This window comes from Aedes albopictus, chromosome 2 (genome assembly GCF_035046485.1).
Source record: "Aedes albopictus strain Foshan chromosome 2, AalbF5, whole genome shotgun sequence".
Taxonomy (NCBI): Eukaryota; Metazoa; Arthropoda; class Insecta; order Diptera; family Culicidae; genus Aedes; species Aedes albopictus.
This window is the reverse complement of record NC_085137.1, coordinates 250,700,870-250,723,642: the sequence shown is the minus strand read 5'-3', so window position 1 is coordinate 250,723,642 and position 22,773 is coordinate 250,700,870. Positions and strand designations below refer to the sequence as shown.

General features: G+C 45.5%; 1 protein-coding gene across 2 annotated transcripts in view; it reads left to right on the top strand.

The window, feature by feature from the left end:
- LOC109427861 (discoidin domain-containing receptor 2) overlaps positions 1-22,773 on the top strand; it is a 961,146-nt gene that overhangs the window by 125,225 nt on the left and 813,148 nt on the right. The gene's annotated exons all lie outside the window — the stretch shown is intronic.

Sequence of the window (22,773 nt, the reverse complement as noted above, 5' to 3'; positions counted from 1 at the left end):
GGGATCGCTTTAAGTACTGTAAACAAGGGGCATTCATGGTTAAAAAACAATAGGATTTCACATAACTTCATAGCATTTTCAATACCTTATACGATAGTAATGTTAAAAATAAAGAAAATATCGAATTCAAGGTGCAATTTAAACTATTTTCTAGTATTGTTACTAGCCGAAATATTCGTAGCGACCAATTTCACTCCGTCCATCTATTGTTTCGGTGTCATCGGTTATTCCGTTGGCGTTTGCCTTCTCCTCATTCGGCTTGCTATCAGTCCCTTTGACAGGCGCAGGGCGTGGCGAGAATGAGTATTCTTCTTTGTCTACATGGGGCACGCGGGGTAGAACAGGCTCTGACGTAGCGTACCCAACTGGTAAAACAACCGTAATGTCTCACCCCACTTTACCTAGGGTAAAACTTTTTCTTTTTACTTATTCGTTTATTTGGAAGGCTCGGGCGCCACATGGGCATGAGCCGAGATCTTTTGTTTTACATTGATTTTACATTTTACAATTTATTACTGCCTTAATACTATGTTAGTTTGGGAAGCTGAAGTACTCGCGGCTGTTTCGAGGTTAAGGATTAAAAAAAAATATATATGGGTTTAAAACTAAATTATTTGCTTATAACTTATACTAAAACATTGATGGGACAAATTGTCCATATCTGTAACGGAACCAAAAAGAAAGGACTTTATCGGTAGACAACGACAAGAAGAGGACAAACGGAAGGGAAGCGACGACAGACAGGGGCGAACAGCAAAACCAAAAGGCGGACAACCAAAACAAGGAACGTACTACATCAAACTCTGACATCAACACGTTTCAAAAACTGGTAAATCAGGTTCATGTATTCCAAATCAAGTCCTGTCAACACTTCTCTAACGGGTTTCTGTTGTTTACCTCGGACCCGGAGAATATCATGCAGCTCATATCTGACCTCACGGTACTCATTGCATCCCCACACGACATGTTCGTTATCCTGGTAAGCCACGCCACAGACACAGAGGTTGCTTTCTGAGAGCCCAATACGGAAGGTATGTGCGTTCAACAAATAGTGGTTGAACATCAGCCGACACATTACACGAATGAAATCGCGGCCTAAATCCAACCCTTTGAACCATGGCTTCTTCGACACCTGTGGAATGATGGAGTGCAACCATCTACTCATCTCTCCATCTCTCCATTTGTGTTGCCAGCTGATCAAGGTCTCCTGATGGGCCAATGTAAAAAAATCGAAGGCGATTTGACGCTCGTAAATATCGCCTTCACTAGCGCCCACCTTAGCCAGTGAGTCCGCTTTCTCATTGCCCGGATTCAAGCAATATGAAGGGACCCAAGCTATGGTGATGGTGTATGAGCGTTTCGTCAAAGCACTCCATACTTGGCGTATTCCGTTCAGGAAGTACGCTGAGTGCTTCATCCGTTTCATTGACCAAACAGCCTCCAGAGAACTTAGACTGTCAGTAAAAATGAAGTAGTGCTCAGGTAAAAGAGTGTAAATATACTCTAAGGTGTAGTATTTAGACGCTAGCTCAGCTACGTATACAGAACAGGGCTTTTGAAGCATGAAGGTGGCGCTATGAAATTCGTTGTAGACACCGAATCCAGACGAATCATCGGTTTTTGAACCATCTGTGAAGAACTGTCTGTCCCCGCTAACCTGCCCGAACATACTTGGAATACCTACGGAACTAAAAGATTCCGGAATACCGGTGATCTCATCCTTCATAGAGAGATCAAAATCCACTGAGGCGCTGTCGAAGCTTGAGAAGTTGTCACGATTGGTGTTAACCGGAGATGGGCTTCCCTTCAGCGTCATGTACCAGTAGTACACACTCATAAAACGAGTTTAGGGATTCTGTTTGAGCAGATTTTCGAAATTTTCTATGACCAATGGATTCACAACCTCGCATCGGATGAGGAACCGGAACGACAACTGCGCAAAGCGGTCTGTCAGAGGCTGTACACCAGCAAGTTCCTCTAAACTCATTGTGTGAGTCGAGTTCATGCAATCCAACGCGATCCGAAGGCAACGGTACTGAACCCGTTGAAGCTTCAGCAAGTGTGTTTTCGCCGCGGATTGAAAACAAAAACTACCGCATGCTAAAACCGACAGAATGGTTGTTTGGTACAGCCTTATCAGATCTTCAGGATGCGCTCCCCACCATGTTCCGGTAATAGTTCGCATAAAGTTGATTCGTTTCTGGCATTTCTGTATCAGGTACACAATGTGCTTCCCCCAGGTGCATTTGGAGTCGAACCAGACGCCGAGATATTGAGAAGACATGCTATGAGTGATTGTCTTACCCATCAGAACAAGCGGAAACTTAGCCGGTTTATATTTTTTTAGAAAAGACAACCATCTCAGTTTTCTCCGGAGAGAACTCGATACCCAGCTTGAGAGCCCAAGTAGACAAGTTGTCCAAAGTATCCTGTAGTGGTCCTTGCAGATCGACTGCTATTGATCCCGTTACAGAAACAACATAGTCATCCGCAAGCTGTCATAACGTGCAGTTTTCCATGAGACAATCATTTATGTCTGTAACATGAAAGTTGTAAAGAAGGGGGCTTAGACATGAACCCTGGGGGAGACCCATGTAGCTAATTCGTGAAACTGTCAAGTCGCCATGAGCAAAACTCATCTGCTTCTCAAACAGCAAATTATACAAAAAGTTGTTCATAATTGGTGAAAGGCCACTTTCGTGTAGTTTGTCGAAAAAAAAACATCGATACAAACTGAATCAAAAGCCACCCTAATGTCCAAAAACACTGAGCCCATTTGCTGCTTTTGAGCAAAGGCTGAATTTCTGAAGAAAGTAACGCAAGACAGTCGTTCGTTCCTTTGTCTCTGCGGAAACCAAATTGTGTATCTGACAATATGCCATTCAATTCAACCCATTTGTCCAGTCGAAAGGGAATCATCTTCTCCAACAACTTCCGTAGGCAAGACAACATCGCGATTGGACGGTACAAATTATGATCCGACGCGGGTTGCCCGGGTTTTTGAACAGCTATCACCCTCACTTGTCTCCAATCATCCGGAACGATGTTGTTAACCAGGAACTGATTGAACAAGTTCAACAAGCGCCTCTTAGCGACGTCGGAGAGGGTTTTAAGCAAGTTGAGCTTAATTCGATCCATTCATGGAGCGGAATTGTTACATGAAAGAAGAGCAAGTGAGAATTCAACCATCGAAAACGGCCTATCCATGTCGTCCCTATCTTCGGAAACATCACGAATTATTCGCTCCACGTGTACGGAATCTGGACAAACTTTTTTTGTGAACTTGAGAATCCACCGAGGAGAGGCTTCTCGATCTTCGTTAACCGATGACGCGTTACGCATTCTGTAGATTTCTGTACACTCACCATCCCACCACGGATTGGGGGGGTTTCCTGCGAACCGTTGTGCCTGAAGTGCGCTACTGATGATCGGCTCGGACAGAAACCGATACTCTTCCCGCGGTGGAAGGACTTCTACCGATTGCTCACCGTCGATAATTGCTTCTGCGTATTTCTCCCAGTCAATGTGCTTGGTGATATCGTAGGTGATGTCGATAGATGGTGGTTGATGTGACCCATTGGAAATAGAAACAACAATCGGCAGATGATCACTACCATGGGGATCCTGGATAACCTTCCATGTACACTCCAGCGATAGTGAGCACGAACAGATTGAGAGGTCTAATCGGCTGTTTCTAGGGCTGCCATCTTGAGATGGAGGCGCCACTCGTGTAACTTCTCCGGTGTTCAAAATTGTTATGTTGAAGTCGTCGCTGAGGTCATATATCAAAGTTGAACGGCTGTCATCGTACAGTTCCCCCCAGCCTGTACCATGGGAGTTGAAATCTCCCATAAGCAACCGAGGCTCAGGCATAACCGAGCAGATGTGGGCGAGATCCCTGCGAGATATCGCAGTTCTCGGTGGAAGATATATGGAGGCAACACTGAGGGTTTTACCTCGGATAGTCACCTCACATGCGACGGCTTCAATGCCGGTTGCCGGATTAAAATCGACTCTGTAAAATGAGTGCTGCTTCTTGATGCCTAGAAGCACCCCTCCGTACGAGTCGGATCGATCAAGGCGTATGATATTATAATCGGGAAAAGGTAAGGTTACATCGAGTGTAAGCCATGTTTCGGATAGTGCAAAAACATCGCATTGTAAATTGTTAACTAAAAATTTAAAAAACGCCTAATTTCGGTGTAATACTACGACAGTTCCAGTGCAGAACAGAAATCGTATCTTCAACCTCGGTGGTTAAATTAGCCATTGAAAGATACGATTGTCGCAAGGAGGGGCATTTTAGAAGCCAACTGCTTCAAAAGAGGAGTCACACAAGGAAGAAGTCCTTTTACAATGTTCTTCACGGAATTTGAAGCATTGAAGAAGCTGAGGATGATGTCTACGATGCCAGAGAGCGTAAACAATGGCGCACCCTGAGGTTGCTCCTGGTGCTCCGAATGCTGTCTTTCCGGTTGAGAATTCGAAAGTCTCGTTCTTCCTGGATTTTGAATCGCGGAGGGGAGCGTTTTGTGACTTTTTTTCCACTCTTGAAATTTGTCATGGTGGGTTGGGGTTCGCTGCTAGGCAGATTCCGATACCTTTCCATGAGTATCCTCCTCAGCTGGCTGATAATGGCCCAGCGATGCTTCTTTTGTCATGAAAGGCGGATGAAGAAGGGCCCTGCTGTGGAGTTCCAATACTGCAAGTTCATCGAGGACTACAAAATCCTTGGACACTGCCGCAAAGTCAGTGAGGACTTTGGCTTACCGAACCAGCCCATCATGCCCCATCAGTACCGGTAGCAGTATACCTACATCTCTGTGGTCCAGCTCAAGTACAAAGCTCGCTACAGGGTGTTCGTTGCAACTGAGTATTGGTGCGACCGATTGTTTCCTAATCGCAGCCAACTTCAACCGAGAAGTTTGCTGTGTCGACCTGCTCACCAGAGCTGATCAAGAAGCTGATACAGAAACTGAAGCCATCGAGGGCCAGACCCCGCTATTTGGAATACTGAAATCCGGTGGGTTCCATATCCAAATCTCCGGAGCTTCTACATCGCATTCCAAAAGCAGATCGTGGAACTGGACGGCTCAGAGGGAGTAATGAAAACTCTAGGTCACTGGATTTGAAAGTGAACAATGTTATTCTCTGGATGGACAATCAGGTAGCCCCTCGCATAGCCAAAAAAACCGTTGGCATCACTGCAAGCTGTGAATGTGAAATTGAAATACATTTCGACGAAGGAGAATTCAATCTGTTATAAGGTTCAAAACAGTTCAGTTAAAGACTCCTGCTATACCGCTAATCAGTAATCAAAATCTATGTTTACCCTGTCATCTAACTCACTGTGCCAAACATAGGCACGGCAGTTCCTCCGTCCCATCCCGCTTTTCCCTGGCTAAATTTATTTTTCGGCAAACCACCCTTCTCGGTCACGTCCTCCATCCATTAATGCCACTGCCACCTCTCCCTGTGCCCAGTTGCCCAGCTGTTTTCACTCTCATCCTTGAACCTTCCTGCTTCGCTATTCATTATCACGGAGCATATTTTACGCCGGGCGAATACATGTACGACGGTTCCGCAAATGTTCGCTCCTCGTTTTCCTGACCCTCAGCGCGGCACCAACCCTGCGTCGTTTGCAAAGTTGAAAGAACCCCGGTTCCGTCGTCCGCTATCTGCCGGAGCATTTGTTTTCTTTTCACTCTTTTCCGGTTTCACTTTATTGGTTTTTTGGCTTTTGATTTTCTCCCCTCTTTGCGAGCAGCCGGGACACTGAAGTTCCGGGTGTTGGCTGATGGAGAGGCCTGCCTGTCCCTCGGTTCTTTTGCTTATTTAGGGAAGAAAATGTTTTGTTTAGTACCTGAACCGGTGTGTACATAATTCTATTTCACAGTTATTTTTTTTCTGAACTTGGGTAGAGGACCGGTTGCATCGCAGACCGTCCTCGTCGTCGACCGGGATTGAGTTTAACAAATTTCCGATAATTAGTTTATATCGGTACACAATTCCAAGGGATACAGCAGAGCTTCTGGAAACTGGTGACAGAAGGGTTTTGTGAATGGTTACTTGCTGCTGCTTACAAAGGACCACTCGAGCGAGGGATTCGGAGGCACACGGCCCTGTCGCCGGGATTTGCTGCTCATACGGATTGTTGTGAGTGGATCGAATTGCTGGAAATTAGCACCAATTGCGAGTCGTTCAAAACGGTTGCAATTACATGTTATTGTGCTGTCGCCTCTTTCTCTCCCGGGCTGTGTAATGTCAACATTCGATTGGGCTCTCGTACCTACAAAGCGACATTCAAAAAGTTGACTCAGCTGCGTGTGACTAATTTGTATGTGTTTCGGTTGGGCGGTCAGTCGGTCGTTCGTCAGTGCAACTTTGCTGCCAATTGAATTTGATAGCCCTCTCCGGAGGACGATTGACCCTCCTCGTCGTCGTGTCGTTGATTCAGTGGCTTTGTTGTGTTTGCACATGTGCGTTTCAATCAAATGGAATCCTTCAATAAATGTTTTCTTATGGAAGCATGTCATGGTTCAATACAACACATGGCTCTGGTTATGATAAACATTAAAAATGCTGTGCTTCATTTTTGTTGATTGAATATTCATATAAAAATATGAAGAGGGGCACAGCTGATAAAAAATAGTCTCGCCGATGGTAATTTTATTACATATATCAAACAGATAAATATTTGAAATTCTCAAAACGTATTGCTATCAATAATAATTAACAATAAATCAGACAATTTATGACTAACTCGGCTATTCATAAATAATGGTCAAAATTAAGATGACTTGTGTTGTCTCATTTTTTGTTGCAATAATTGATTAATCGATGGTAATTCTGAATAACTTTTTCTATTTTCTTTCAGGTACGACTCAAGGAGCTCAACGCATTTATCCCATAGATGATCAATGGCATGGTCAGCTTCCTAACCAGTAGTGGTACAGTATGTTTGATAAATAGAAAGTATACCCATTACATAACATAAAAAAATCCACTAATCTCTGAGTAATCGTGAACCTTCCCAAAGGCGCATTCAGAATTTGTTTTGGAGCATGTTGTGCCCAGTCACTTCGCGAAGTCCACTTTTTATTTCAACGACTCTCAGCCAAAACTCAGATAATTACATAATATAAGAGGAAAAGCAACGAATATACTCAGCAAGCAAGTAAGAAAACAAATATAAATAAATAATTTAAATGATAAAACCTATTCAAACAATCCCAATCTACAACAGGACCCGATACGAGCCTAATACGAGGACGCAAACGGTCAAATTAAAGCCTAACACAAACTACAGAACACAATTTGTTAATTGATACATAGGGTCTGGGACCATTTGGGCAGGAGCACCTATTTTGGGCACTTGCTGCTAAAACTCAGGAAATTTCAAACCAATTGATATGAAATTTCGTTCGTGACTAGATACTGTGCGTATCTTATCGTATCCCAAAACTCAAATCAATTGGCTGAAAACTGACTGAGCTATAGCAGCAAGTGCCCAAAATTGGTGCTCCTGCCCAAATGGTCCCAGACCCTAATACAAAACGAAAATGGGGCGCAGACAGCGCTTGGTAGCCGATGCAGTTTGACATTTCGACAGCTACTAACCGCTGGAAAAGTGCTGTTCTCCGGTTCCGAGTGGGATCCGAGACCTAGGCTCGTGCACTTTTTGGTAGACCACTGTAGAACTTTGGAAGTTTTGAGAAGTTGCATGAGAGTGTTGGGACGGGGCTCGATTCTCCCAGGTTAGATTGGCAGTATACCTGTATATTGTGAAGTCGCTGCAAAGGTTCGGTGGAGCAAGGAGTCCTTTGAGGACTGCATTTATCGATAGCTTAGACCACAGGAAAGTGCTCCAGATTAGGACTGCGTGGAAGAAGCGGAGTGTGAAGAAATGGAACTGCTGTGCCGTTCCCAAGAAACACGGAAGTTCTATCAGAAGCTCAACGCATCCCGCAACGGCTTCGTGCCGCGAGCCGAAATATGCAGGGATAAAGACGGAGGCCTCTTGACGGACGGACGTGAGGTGATCGAAAGGTGGAAGCAGCACTTCGATCAGCACCTGAACGGCGTGGAGAACGTAGGCACGAGAGCCCACGGCAACGGAGGAAACGACGACGCAAGTGCAGCGGAGGACGGAAATGAACCAACTCCCACGCTGAGGGAAGTTAAGGATGCCATTCACCAGCTCAAAACCAACAAAGCAGCTGGTAAGAATGGTATCGCAGCTGAACTCATCAAGATGGGCCCAGAAAAGTTGGCCACCTGTCTGCATCGGCTGATAGTCAGGATCTGGGAAACCGAACAGCTACCGGAGGAGTGGAAGGAAGGGGTAATCTGCCCCATTCACAAGAAAGGCGGGGAATATGAGAACTACAGGGCGATCACTATTTTGAATGCTGCCTACAAAGTGCTATCCCAGATCTTCTTCCGTTGTCTGTCACCTGAAACAAAAGAGTTCGTGGGAAGTTATCAAGCCGGCTTCATCGACGGCCGGTCGACAACGGACCAGATCTTTACCGAACGGCAAATCCTCCAGAAATGCCGTGAATACCAGGTCCCAACGCATCACCTGTTCATCGATTTCAAAGCGGCATACGACAGTATCGACCGCGCAGAGCTATGGAGAATCATGGACGAAAACGGCTTTCCTGGGAAGCTGACTAGACTGATTGAAGCAACGATGGACGGTGTGCAAAACTGCGTAAGGGTTTCGGGTGAACTATCTAGTTCATTCGAATCTCGCCGGGGACTGCGACAAGGTGATGGACTCTCATGTCTACTCTTCAACATCGCTCTGGAAGGTGTGATGCGACGAGCCGGACTCAACAGCCGGGGAACGATTTTCACAAAATCTGGTCAATTTGTGTGCTTTGCGGACGACATGGACATTATTGCCAGAACATTTGGAACGGTGGCAGAGCTGTACACCCGCCTGAAACGCGAAGCAGCAAAGGTCGGACTGGTGGTGAATGCCTCAAAAACAAAGTACATGCTGGTAGGCGGAACCGAACACGACCGGATCCGTCTGGGTAGTAATGTTACGATAGACGGGGATACTTTCGAGGTGGTAGAGGACGTCTACCTCGGATCCTTACTGACGGCTGACAACAACGTGAGCCGTGAAATTCGGAGGCGCATCATCAGCGGAAGTCGGGCCTACTACGGGCTCCAGAAGAAACTGCGGTCGAAAAAGATTCACCCACGCACCAAATGCGCCATGTACAAAACGCTAATAAGACCGGTAATCTTCTACGGGCACGAGACATGGACCATGCTCGCAGAGGACCTGCAAGCACTCGGAGTTTTCGAACGACGCGTGCTAAGGACGATCTTCGGCGGTGTGCAGAAGAACGGTGTGTGGCGAATGAACCACGAGCTCGCTGCACTTTACGGCGAACCCAGCATCCAGAAGGTGGCCGAAGCCGGAAGGATACGTTGGCCAAGGCATGTTGCAAGAATGCCGGACAACAACCCTGCAAAGCTGGTGTTTGCAACTGATCCGGTTGGCACAAGAAGGCGTGGAGCGCGATGGGCGGACCAGGTGGAGCGTGACTTGGCGAGCATCGGGTGCGAACGAGGATGCAGCCACGAACCGTGTATTATGGAGAAATATTGTTGATTCTGTTTTATCTTGAATTTGATGTAATACTAAATAAACGAACACGAAGGCGAGACACGTGTGACGTCTTCGGACTGGCTAGAAAATCCCAGGCAGCCGCGGTGAGCAGGCCAACGGTAGCCGGCAGGTCTCCAAAGGACTCGGCCAATCCCGACCGGGCAGTAGCAATACGAGCGCTAAGCAACGGCATTACCGGCAAGCAGTCAATCCTTGCCGGACAGGACACAAGCGACAGCGGCACCTGCCAACGAGACGGTCAGGCTCCGTAATAAAGCCGTCATTAAGTAGAACATTTGCTGCTTCTCACTCTTTTGCGAAGCCAAATTTTTGGGAGACCTTGGGACTGAGCGGACGAAACAAAAGTTAGTTATAATGTTGAGCCCACAATTTTGTAGTTGCTTTCTTAAATGTTAGAAATATAATCTGATCGTTTTGTTAGTCCTTGACTCAATCAATGGTTTATAGCGGGATTTTCTACCGCAGACAGTCTCATTCCGGGACGATCTTCACTCGTAGATATCGGCTCCAGAGGCACGTTCTGCTCCATTTGGGAAATTTGTGCTATCGCCATAAACATGATCCTATTCAAGCTAAACTCGTTTGAAGTTTGTATGATAGTTTAAATGGGAAAACATCGTTTTTGATTTTTCCTCTTGAGGGGTTCTAATTTTTCTTACTCGTGTTCGAACTTCGCATGAAATGCGTCCTTCTCATCATCAGTGCTTGTGCAGTGTGGAAATAAATTTTCATTTTTCCGAAGTTAATGAATCGGCCCTCGATCTTCTACTTGCACATTCATTTGTTGATCGGCCAGCAACCTATCACGCGCCTCTGCATATCACCCATCACGGTCAAAGCTATGTACTTCCAGCTCACGTGTGTTACGCTGCATTGATGAAATTGCTTTTTACTTCTTAACCATAGGGTGATAATCTGCAAACAGACACCCTAATATCAAGGATAGGGTAGTGTGGGGCTGAGGCCGTCTTCTACAACAATAGTAAAAGCCAGGACTACTCTCTCCTCGTACCCACTAAACACATTCCTATGGCCGACAAACCCTACGTCTCTCCGGAACCACCAAGAAGGTATTGCTTCAGAGAGGGGCTAGTGCACATCGCACTCTCGAGGTTAGCTGCGAAGCCTGCAGCAACGAACATCGATCACTCGTTTTAGAGAGTCCATCACGGTAGCATGCAGGCGCTTATCCAGTTTCCTGAGTGCTCTTCACCACTTTCTTTGTCATCGGAAGGCGGGCTGGGTCAACCACGCCCGCGCCCAACTTCTTAGCAGACATCAAGAACTGATGCCCACGTGCAACTCGATCTGACCTGCCCACAAAGGAAGGATATCGCCACCCTTCAGGCCCTATCAGATGCACCAGAAGGTTCCAAACAGCAGGTCTCCACCTGCCCGGCCCTTACAGGGGTCCCTTTTCCAACCGTGGGCTCGGATCCAACCGACGTCACGACAGCACCGCTACCGGGACTTTCTCTCAGCGGCCCCTTAATCGCTGTAAGGGTCCGGTATGACCTACGAAGCCGACTCCGAACCCCCGGACCACCTCTTGTACCGCATTTTAACTAGCCATTCTCCGAGCCCAGACGATATGAGTGATAGCCGTTGAAACGACGTTCCAGTCAAACTCATCCCTACACATCCTCTGGACAAGATTGTCCGGAGTTGTGCCCTCTTCGCATATGGCAAGCATATGGTCACGCATTGTTCGAAAACACGGGCACACGAACAAAACGTGTACAGCCGTTTCCTCTAAACCATTGCACACTGGGCATTCGGGAGAATCCGCATGCTCAAAACGGTGTAGATACTATCGGATGCAACCATGGCCTGAAAGGACCTGTATCAGATGGAATTAACTTTCCCATGGCACCTGTTAATCCAACTATCTACCCTCGGTATCAACCTATGGGTCCACCTTTCTTTGGTGGAACTGTCCCATGCGTGCTGCAATTTGACTATAGACGCCATCCTGCAGTCCTGCGTATGCCTCTTGGGTCGCGCATTTCAAATCACTCCACGTCCTCACTGATAACGATGCCGATAGGGACCATACCAGTAATGACGCAGAGAGCGTCGTGTGACACGTGCTCGCAACCCTCAGGCACGTAAGCCTGTAGGTACAGCTTCCGTCGATAGCGCCGTGCCCCACGCCGGGCCGCCATACCTTAGTATGGACGTAGCGTCACTAGCCAGAAGCTTGCGCTTACTGGCGTATACCGCAGAGCTTTTGGACATCATCTGGGAGAGTGCCGCAATAGCTGTGGAGATTTTTTTACAGGCATAATCAACGTGGCTACCGAAGGTGAGCTTATCGTTGATCATCATGCCCAAGTATTTGACGGAGCGCTTCGGCGGGATAGTGCACTCGCCTACACTGATCAGATCACCACCTGCTGCTCCGACTTCCGGTTGTTCACAACCGTCGCCTCAGTATTTTGATGAGCCAACTTCAGTTTCTTGGACCTCATCCACGCCTCCACAACCTTGATCGAGGGGTGCAGTCAACTTTACCTCTTCGATCGTTTCGCCGTAGACTTCGTGCGTAATGTCATCGGCAAATCCGAGAATCTTCACTCTCACTGGGTACTCTAACCTCAACATCTCGTCGTACATGACATTTCATAACACCGGACTCAGAATGGAATCTTGCGGGACTCCTGAGGTTATGTGAAAGCACTTCCGATTCACCTCTGTGTCGTAAAAAGGTACTCGATTCTGAAAGTAACTTCCGAGAATCTTGTACAAGTACCCGGGTACCGTAAACCGGGGTCAAATTGATCACTTTAAAACACCTTTTGTTGATAACGCGAGTATCAATCCAAATATTATCAAAAGAATTTATGGAAAATCAGTAGGGGCATCTGGGGTAATACGCACTGTCGAGGCAAAACGCACCCCCTTTGTTTTTCAGGGTTTATGGGTTTTAGAGCTTTGAAACCTTATCAGTCTAATAGAACGTCTTAAAAAATGAGCATCTGGAAAATTTTACATATCTGTGTTACGTAATTAGTGAGAAAAATGAATAAAATTGAAAAGCACGATTCTGATGTAATTTTCCTGATCGTTTGTCGAATGATTTGATGGTGAAAACCGACCAAACATCTAATGCTATTGTTTATTCAGTTCATTGAGGGCAATGCTAAGCATAGGAAAAATAACTTAAACAGTAATCTACGTAAATTATATGTTTTAAACTATTTTATTTTTTGCTATTGATTGGGGCAATATGCACTCCATTGGTTGGGGCAAAACGCACCTATAGAAAACAAGCTGTAATAATATCTTTGAGTGCTCTGTAAGTAATCGCAAACAAAATTGAGCTATTGTTTGTCTTAAAACCTTATAAAAAATGCATTTTGTTTAAGATGTAAAAATATTTCCAAACTTGACGGTGCATCTTGCCTCAATATTGTGGTGCGTCTTGCCCCTTTGTTTGAGTGAATCCTGCCCCATTGTTGTAGTGCATTTTACCCCGAGCAAGGGTGCATACTGCCCCGCATAAACATACGAAGCCGTAATGTTAGTCTTTACAAAAACGTTATTTTCAAGAGCTGAACTGTATTAAGGCTGAAATTTTGTTTGGTTTCTCTTAGAATGAAAGTATATGCAATGAATGCATGCATTAAACCAATAAATTATTGCCTTTTTATATGCATTTGGACGCATCTTCCTTAAGTGGTGCGTATTACCCCAGAATCCCCTACTGGGTGGACCTCTATAAAAGTGCATGACACAATTTTGGTTCAACAAATTTTAACTTTAAGTTAAATAACTTCAAACCCTAAAAAATTGAAAATACCATTTTGGGGTGAAATTGATCAGCATACAATTCAACATCAGTTAAACTTCTAAACCACCTTATCCACTTAATTTTGACCTTCTGAACACGAATAACGTGTCAAAACTCTTACAACTTGTGAATTTGGCTGCTAAAAAGCTAAATTAACATTAGAAATTGACTCTTAAACGCCTGAAGGTAGGCAATTTTCTATGAAATTAGTGAGTTCAGCCACATTAAATTACATTTTAAACAAAATACAACAGTTTAATAACTGATTCTTGTCTAGAATAGGTACATAGCATCACAATAAAGGTTCCATAAAAATGTGAACACAAAAAGTTCACAGGTAATACTAGTGGCAATTGATTGTTTAGAACCAACGGTTTCATCTAAGTAATAAACACATTGAAAAACCTTTAAAAAAGTAATGTAAGAGTAACTTTTTCTAAAAACTAGAAAGTGCATACTCATCTCTAGGCATTCATGAACTGAATGACGTAAGAACATTATGATCATAACGACGTATAGAAGTTGCTAGAATGAAATTACAATGTAGTCCCTGATTGATCAATTTCACCCCGCTGATCAATTTGACCCCGGTTTACGGTATCCCCAGACGCAAGAGGGCATTGGCAATAGTAGACCAGCTGGCGCTATTAAACGCAATCCATACATCCCGAGTCAATACTGCACAGTAGCGAATCCCCGTCTCTTAGGCTCGAGTGCTTTCTCGGCGGTTTTTGTAACCGACAAGATAGCGTCTACGGTCGATCTCCCCTTCGGGAAGCGGTACTGGTTACTCGAGAGACCATTTTTGCCCTCGGTGTTCCTCATCATTCTGTTGAGGATGATCTTTTCGAGCACCTTCCCCGCCGTGTCTATCAAGCATATTGGTCTATATGCCGACGGGTCTCCGGGTGGTTTATCCGCCTTTGGCAATAGAACCAGACTCCGCCTCTTCCAACTTTCGGGGAAAACTCCCTCGTCCAGGCATTTGTGCATAGCAGACCTGAACATCTCGGGTGCTTCTGCAACAGCTACCGGGACTCCGTCCGGACCTGGCGCCTTACTTTTGCTAAGGGACTTCGCTATCCCGCAAAATCCACATTGGTGACCCTCCCCTCATCGCCAGCCCCAATTCCCGGCAGTCCTACGAAAGCAGGCCAAGGACTAGGACCATGACGCGGAAAAGCCCCTCGATGATCTCCTCCAACATCTCTGGAGATTGCTCTGTAGGAGCCATTACACCTCTCGTTTTGCCCACACGATCCTGTAGGCATCACCCCACGTATTCGCATTGGCACTCTGGCAGAGACTCTCAAAGCAGGCCTTTTAGCTTGCTCTTATCTCGATCTCCAGCGCGGCTTTTGTAGCGGGGAACACCACCCACCGTTCGTCTCGCTATTCCTCTGCTCTGATGATATGATTACCTCCAAACGCTCGCACGATGCAAGCTGCCCAACATGCCTCCTTCAGTGTAATATTTAATTCTTATACAAATGCAGCTGCGCAAAAAAAAAAACATTGATATTCTTTGGTAAGGTTACAAAAACGAGCAGAACATTACAGTAGCGCATAGTTATCTATGAGATTATGTCCCATCAACATTCAAAAACCATTACATGAAAGTGCCTTGCAGCAAATTTCATTCTCTGTAGTTGAAATGCTTTCTCTGCAGCTCTTGGTAGTTCATCTGTTACATCAACTTTTTAATTAGTTGACAGAGTGGAGTATATTTTACAGCTCTTGAACTGCATCAAATTTGAAACACAATGTGCTCAAACAAACCCATCGCTACTGGGTTTAAACATCGCATTTTATGAGTATGCTAACAAGTAAATATAGTACCTTTACACCGACAACCGACCTGATATTTGCCAGTTTTTCACTCTCTTCGTCAGGGCGCCGCCACGCCGGTCGTCGGTGCTGCAAGCGTGCAAAGACTCAACAAGAGCTGCCGTGCGCACTTTTTTCGTTCCGGTGGTGAAGCCTGCTTGCGATCGGCGCGATAAGTCACATGATGTTGTTTAATTTTTACTCTCGCTTTGTCACTCCGAGTGTGGTGCAGTTTGCTCTGTTCTTCCGAACCCGGTCGACAACGAGCTCCCGGTAATAAAAAATAAACCCCAAATGCAAACGTGCAGTTTACCCCCGACCGACCGGCCGCTGGTGGTGATGATAGCAGGAAACATCCACACTGTCATTACTCGAGGAGAGTCATTCTCTAGTTTGGTCCTTTTTTCCACTACTGGCTGCCGACTGGGTGCAAAACGAGCAACGAGCTGCTATGCGTCCTATCGCTGCGAGCCTTAATAGCACTCAAATTATAAAATTTATGCACTACTAACAGCTGCCGGAAGGCTCTCAAGGCAAATGATGCTGACTTTGCACGGGGATCCACTCTGGGTGTCCTCTGCTAGTTTGGTGTCCTGGCGGAGAACCGTTCTCCATAAATGCAAAGCTTTCTGGTTTACATTGGTGCCATGAAAAGGAGGGCAGCTTCCAATACCAACCGTGGGAATTGTGTGAGCTGCCACCGGAGCGACCAGGAAGGGGTGAGAATTAATTTCGAAGGCTGCGCTGGCTGGCTGTACAGCCTCAGCCTGGTGCAGTTTCTCCGTTCGTTGGTCGTCTATTTTAGATCATCAGGAGATGCGCTGGTAGATAATCTTCGCTTTTGCCGGAAGCGACAACTAGGCAAACCCGGAACGGAACCAGCAAGCGTGCACTTTGGCCACCGAGTTGGTGTCGTTATTTATTTACGACTGGAACGGGTTATTTAATCGCAAGTTTGGAAGCTGTTTGTTGAGTTACGCTGATAGTGCTGAAAATAGATATTTAATTACTCGGCTTTTGGAACTAAGATGCGCTCGATGCGATAGCAGGCTTGGTTGAAATTTGGCTGTGAAGTTTATGCTCAACCAGTATTTCAGAAGAACTTGACAACCTCTTCATGAAAAGCTTCTTGTCAATCGTAGCTCATCACTCCTACGCAATTATTCTCCACAATCGGAAGCAAGAGGATTTTTACAAAGCTGCACGAAGCCTCTTATGTGTTTGATTTGTTCCAGGAAATCCGTGAAAAGCAAACACTCGACGGGAGGCCTCAGCTGACAAGTCACAGTACAGATAACGCAGCTAAACCTGATCCTGAAGGTGAAAAACCTAGACGAAGTCACCGCAGTGAAAGAGCTCGTCACGGCACTGCGGCAACAGTGCGACGTGCAGGTCGCCACCGCAGCCGTTCGGCTACGAGTCACCGGAGGTTTGTTACAGGCGTCCAGGACGCAAGTCATGGTACTGCGAAGACCCTGACAAGCGCAAGCTGTGTAGGAGATGCGGCGCCGAAGGCCATAAGGCACAAGGCTGCACGAGCCCACCCATTTGTCTGATTTGCACCGGAAAATCCGTGAACAACGGGTGGTCCAAGGTGCCCGGCCTTCAGGAAAGCCGTAGTGAACACATCACAATGCAGGTAACGCAGCTAAACGTCTGAACCACTGTGACGCAGCTCAGCAACTGCTCTGTCAGGCGGTTTCTGAGTGGGGGACGGATATCGGCATCATAGCCCAAGTAACAATGTTAATTCTATTTGATTTATTTGTTTTTATGATAGTTTTATCACAGCATTGCAAATTCTAATCAATCTTATCATTGTTTCTACTGAGCACAACTACTCTTCATCAATCAGTGGTTCTGAAACAAACTCCAAGAATACTTGCAAGACAGTGCATAAAACCACAGACACGATAAGAACTATTGACCTTAATGTCAGTTTTAAGAGGCTCTTGTAGTTATCTTCAATTTTAATTCTTTTTTGAGCAAGAGTAACTGTTCTCGAGTGAGAATAGTTTGGCAAATAAAAAAAAAGCATCAGATTCCAATTGTCGTCGATTCACTATTGCATCCGTCCTGAAACCAGACCCTGAGCGGCACATTGCCAAATTCCTTCGATTTCAGATTCCAAAGGAAGTAGATTTGACCATGGGACGTCGATTCCTGTGCAATCGGTTAATTCATTGGACTGCAGACACAACATTTTGAAAATCAACAATTACTAATCTGTTGGAAATGCTGATCACTGCACCGCATTATGACTTGTTTTCAGGACAGGTGCTCCCGGTTGGCAGTGGTACTGGGCTGCTGATGTAATGCATCCGATGGAGGAGCCAAGTTTTCATTGTCCGCTCAGATATATCGCGGTGTCATGGAATAATTTGGTTTGTTTACAATTTTCTGCAAAATTTATGACGTTCTCGACGGAGTTTGCATAAATCCGCAACAAGAACGTCATAAATTGGAGTACTCTTGAGTAACACTTCGTACTCTTGGTTAAGTTCAAATAAATTTAAGACGGTTTTTTGATGTTTTTGGTGGAGAACGTTATAAATCTAAGTACACTTGTTGAGTTACCCTTTCAACTCTTGCTTGAGTTGAAAGGAGTTTAAGATGATCTTATGGTGATGTTGATTAAAACCAGCAAAAAATAATAACGTCTTAGTGGATTTCATCGGAAGCCATGTTGAGAAAACTCATGAGTAATGCTCTCGTGACTTGAAATTATAATATATAAGATTCTCTTTTTGCATTATTATCGAAGCGCGTTGCAATTCTCAGAAGTATTTTGCAACGTTTATACGACAAATTTCGCTTGGCAGTTAACAACCTTGTTACACTAAGGAAATATTCCCATTTTGTGTCAGAAACTAATCCCAATTATAATGTTGTGCTATTGATTTTCAAGAAGTTTTTCCCGAGTCAATTTACTTTTCCTGCAACATAAAAGCTGCAGCAGCAACAGAAGCTGTCAACTGCAGTCAATTTTATTATCGTTTTATGGTACACTCTAAGAGCTCTGCAAGAAGATACCAATTTGCCTCGAGGACAACTTGTGAAGTACAACAGGTTTTAAGAGAATCTTAAAATCAGTTCTCCAAGACTATCTTAGGATGGTCCTCTTTCGTCTTATGAAGGGTTTATGATAGCTTTAACGTCGTAGTTATGCAGGGTATTTTGGTTTATGCTTGGTTTTAAAGACCAGGTGTTGAAGAATTCTTCAAAAGCAACATAAAATTTTGTTGCTTGGGAGCGGACTCATACCGAGTACCCGCCGGCAACGGCAATAAGGTCGCGGATGGGTCCAGAAATATGCCGGTGATATGAACGACGGGAAAATACCCAGTCCAGGAGTTGGTATATACTACCTATGAGGGCTTCGTGGTCGTCAAAGTATACGGTGTCTTCATCTGCAGCTGTTATGCGCCACCAGGGTGGCCGATCGAGCAGTTCATGCAGATACTGAACTGTATGACGACCGTGCTAACAGGGCAAAGGCCAGTGGTAATAGTCAGTAACTTCAATGCCTAGGCCGAGAAATGGGGAAGCCGTCTTACGGACCAGCGGGGTCAGATCCTGCTAGAGACTCTGGCCATACAGTCGATTTTTGACGTTACTTTTTGTAGTCTTGGCCTAACAAGTAGATCGAACTAAAGAGTAGATGATAGCTACACTCACAGCGATCACCTGGCAGTTCGCTGCAGTATCGACTACAACAACAGCAAGCAGCGGGTAGTGGAAGAAGCAGCTAGGTCAAGGCCAAGCCCTTGCAGGTGGAAGATATCATCATGAGAGGCCACCGGCTTACTGGCGGACCTGTGCCGTGCCTGCTTACAGGCAGGCTAGACAGCGGATGCAGCGAGCACGATCTGAGGAAAGCCGCGCTGAATACCGAGATAAGGGCAAGCAAAAAAGCCTGCTTTGAGGGTCTCTGTCAGAGTGCCAATACAAATTCATAGGACAGCTGGGGACTGGGGCTGGCGATTAGGAGAGGATCATCGATGTGAAACTTGGGGAAATAGCAAAGCCCCTTAGCGTAGGTAAGGCCACAGGTCCGAACGGAAATCCGATTCTGGCCTTGAAAGTAGCTATTGCAGAGGCTCCAGAGATGTTCGGGTCTGCTATGCAGAAATACCTGGGCGAGGGAGTTTTCCCAGAAGTATGGGAGAGCCAGAGCCTGGTTCTATTGCCAAAGTCGGGGAAACCACCCAGAGACCCGTCGGCATGTAGACCAATATGTTTGATCGACGCGGGGAAGGTGCTAGAAAAGATCATCCTCAATAGAATGTTGAGGTTCACCGGATGGTGTAAATGGTCTCTCGCGTAGCCAGTACGGCTTCCGGAATGGGAGGTCGAACGTAAACGCTATTCTGTCGGTTACAAATACCGCCGGGATAGCACTCCAGTATAAAAGAAGGGAGATTCGCTACTGTGCAGTAGTGACTTGTTGCGGATGTAAAGAACGTGTTCAATAGCGCCAGTTGGCCGGGTATTGCCGATGCGCTCCTGCGTCTGGGGATACCGGGGTACCTGTACAAGATTCTCGAAACCCAAATAACACACATGTTATATAAAAGTTACGACAGCGCAAGTTTTGGTTGTATAGAAGTTTATTTTACGTTATTTCAACACAATGTTAGGATTACGTAAAATAAACTTCTATACAACCAAAACTTGCGCTGTCGTAACTCTATTATAACATGTGTGTTGCTTGGGAAGTTACTTTCAGAATCGAGTACTAGTTTTCGATACAGAGGTGGGTCGGAAGTGCTTTCATATAACCTCAGGAGTCCCACAAGGTGTCATCCTAGGTCCGGTGTTATTGAATGTCATGTACGATGAGGTGTTGAGGTTAAAGTTCCCGATGGTAGTGGAGATGTACGGCTTCGCTGATGACATTACGCTGGAGGTCTACGGTGAAACGATCGAGGAGGTGAAGTTGACTACAGCCCACTCGATCAAGGTTGTGGAGGCGTGAATGAGGTCCAGGAAATTGGAGTTGGCTTACCATAAAACTTAGGGGGTGGTTATGAATAATCAAAAGTCGGAGCGGCAAGCGGTGATCAGTGTAGGCAATTACACTATCACTTCGAAGCGCTCCGTCAGGCACTTCGGTGTGATGATCGAAGATAAGCTTACCTTCTGTAGCCACTTTGATTACGTCCAAGATAACGTCTGTAAAAAAGCCTCCATAGCTATTGTTGCACTGTCCCGCATGATGTCCAATAGCTCTGCAGTGTACGCCAGTAAGCGTAAGCTTCTGGATATTGTCGCTACGTCCATACTAAGGTATGGCGGCCCGGCGTGGGGCACGGCGATATGTACCGAAAGGTACCCTACTATCAGCAATCTTCTGGTGCAGTTGATAGGGCCTGAAGCGTAGTGATACCCTTGTCTTCAGCAGGTTAGATCGGGTTGCACGTAGGCATGAGGCTTGCAAAACTGTTAAGCGCGAGTGTGGGGTTGACCCTCCCCGCCTGGACAAAGGGAGTTGTGAGGACCACTCGGGAAACTGGATAAGCACCAGCATACTATCGTGGGGGACTCTCCAAAGCGAGTCATAGACGAGACCCTCGGATTTTGGGTTTAGCAAGCTGAACCCACACCTCAGTCACGGCCACCAGCAAGAAATTCGCCGAGAACCAAGAACTGTAAAGTTATGTTACAAATATCGAGCTCTAGATTTGCATTTTTTGCCTTTCTCGTACACTAAGTGTACTGGAAAGGCTATATGTTCACTCCAAAAATGACTTTTTGATAGAAGGCCCGGAGGGTCGAGTCACATATACCAATCGACTCAGCTCGACGAATTGAGGTGATGTCTGTGTTTGTGTGTATGTGTGTGTATGTGTCTGTACAAAAAACTCACAGTAAACCTCAACCGATTTTAATGACCGACGGTTCATTCGATGCGGCATATAGTCCCATTGTTTAATATTGAAAATGGTTCGGATCGGTCCAGCCGTTCCGGAGTTATGGCCATTTAGGTGTTCCGGATCGGTACCTCTGGGAGGGACCAGACATGAAAATGCAACAAACCCATGCATGCGACATATCAAACCATGGCATTTTCGATCATCTGATAAATGGAAAGCAGGAAAATAGTCTCAGATCATATCTGAACCGGTAGTGTTCCGGAACCGGTTCCGGATTTCCCACCGGAAGTGGCCAAATATAAAAGAGAACCAAACCCATGCATGCGACACATCGAACCGTGGCATTTTCGATAACCTGATGATCGGTAAGCAGGAAAATAGTCTCAGACCATATCTGAACCGGTAGTGTTCCGGAACCGGTTCCAGATGTCCCGCCGGAAGTGGCCATACACAAGAGAGAACCATATCAGAACCGGTAGTGCTCCGGAACCGGTTCCGGATGTCCCGCCGGAAGTGGTCAAATATAAAAGAGAACCAAACCCATGCATGCGACAGCGGCATTTTTGATAACGTGATGAACAGTTAGCAGGAAAACAGTATCAGATCATATATGAACTGGTTGTGTTCCGGAACCGGTTCTGGGTATTCCGCCGACACAACAAACAGCGATAACCTGATCAACGGTTAGCAGGAAAACACTATCAGTCCATATCTGAACCGGTAGTGTTCCGGAACCGGTTCCGGGGGGTCTCAATGGGTGAATGCAAACTTTTTAAGGAGTGATGTGTACGCATATGGTCAAATCTCAACCGTTACATAGTAATTAACTTTAGTTGTTTTTGACTTTGCTGGTCTAAAACTGGCTATAACTTGAAAATTATCAAACTTATCGCAGCTTTTTAACCCTCATTTGAAAATTTATTTAATTTTCTATCAAAAACAGATCTTTTAATCTAATGGTTTAGTCAAATATCTTAGTTTTCTACAGAATTTAAGCTCGAAAATATTGTTTTGCCTTTCTCGTGCACCGAAGTGTACTGAAAGGCTATATATGTTCACTGCCATATATCTTCTTCTTCTTCTTCTTCTTCTTCTTTATGGCTCGACGTCCCCACTGGGACTTGGCCTGCCTTACTTCAACTTAGTGTTCTCTGAGCACTTCCACAGTTGTTAATTGAAGGGCTTTCTTTGCCTGCCATTGCATGAATTTGTATATTGTGAGGCAAGTACAATGATACACTATGCCCAGGGAGTCGAGAAAATTTTCCCGACCGGAACGGGAATTGAACCCGCCGTCTCCGGATTGGCGATCCATAGTCTTAACCACTAGGCTAACTGGAGACTGCCATATATGGCGTCTCAAAATTCAAGATGGCGGCAAAAACTTCAAGACGGCAGCTGTTCAATGGAGGTTTACGCTCTAAAACCATTCAATATGGGTGTATCTGATATGGGGAAGAAGTCCGGAGTCCAAAAATAGCGACCACAATTTCCAAGCTGCTGGACATAAACCCGCTCAAAATTCAAGATTGTGGCTGTTGTTTAAGAGTTCAAGGCTCAAAAATCAAAAACCAGATATATGATATGATCTCTGATGCCATGAAATGGATTTCTGTTAAACGTAT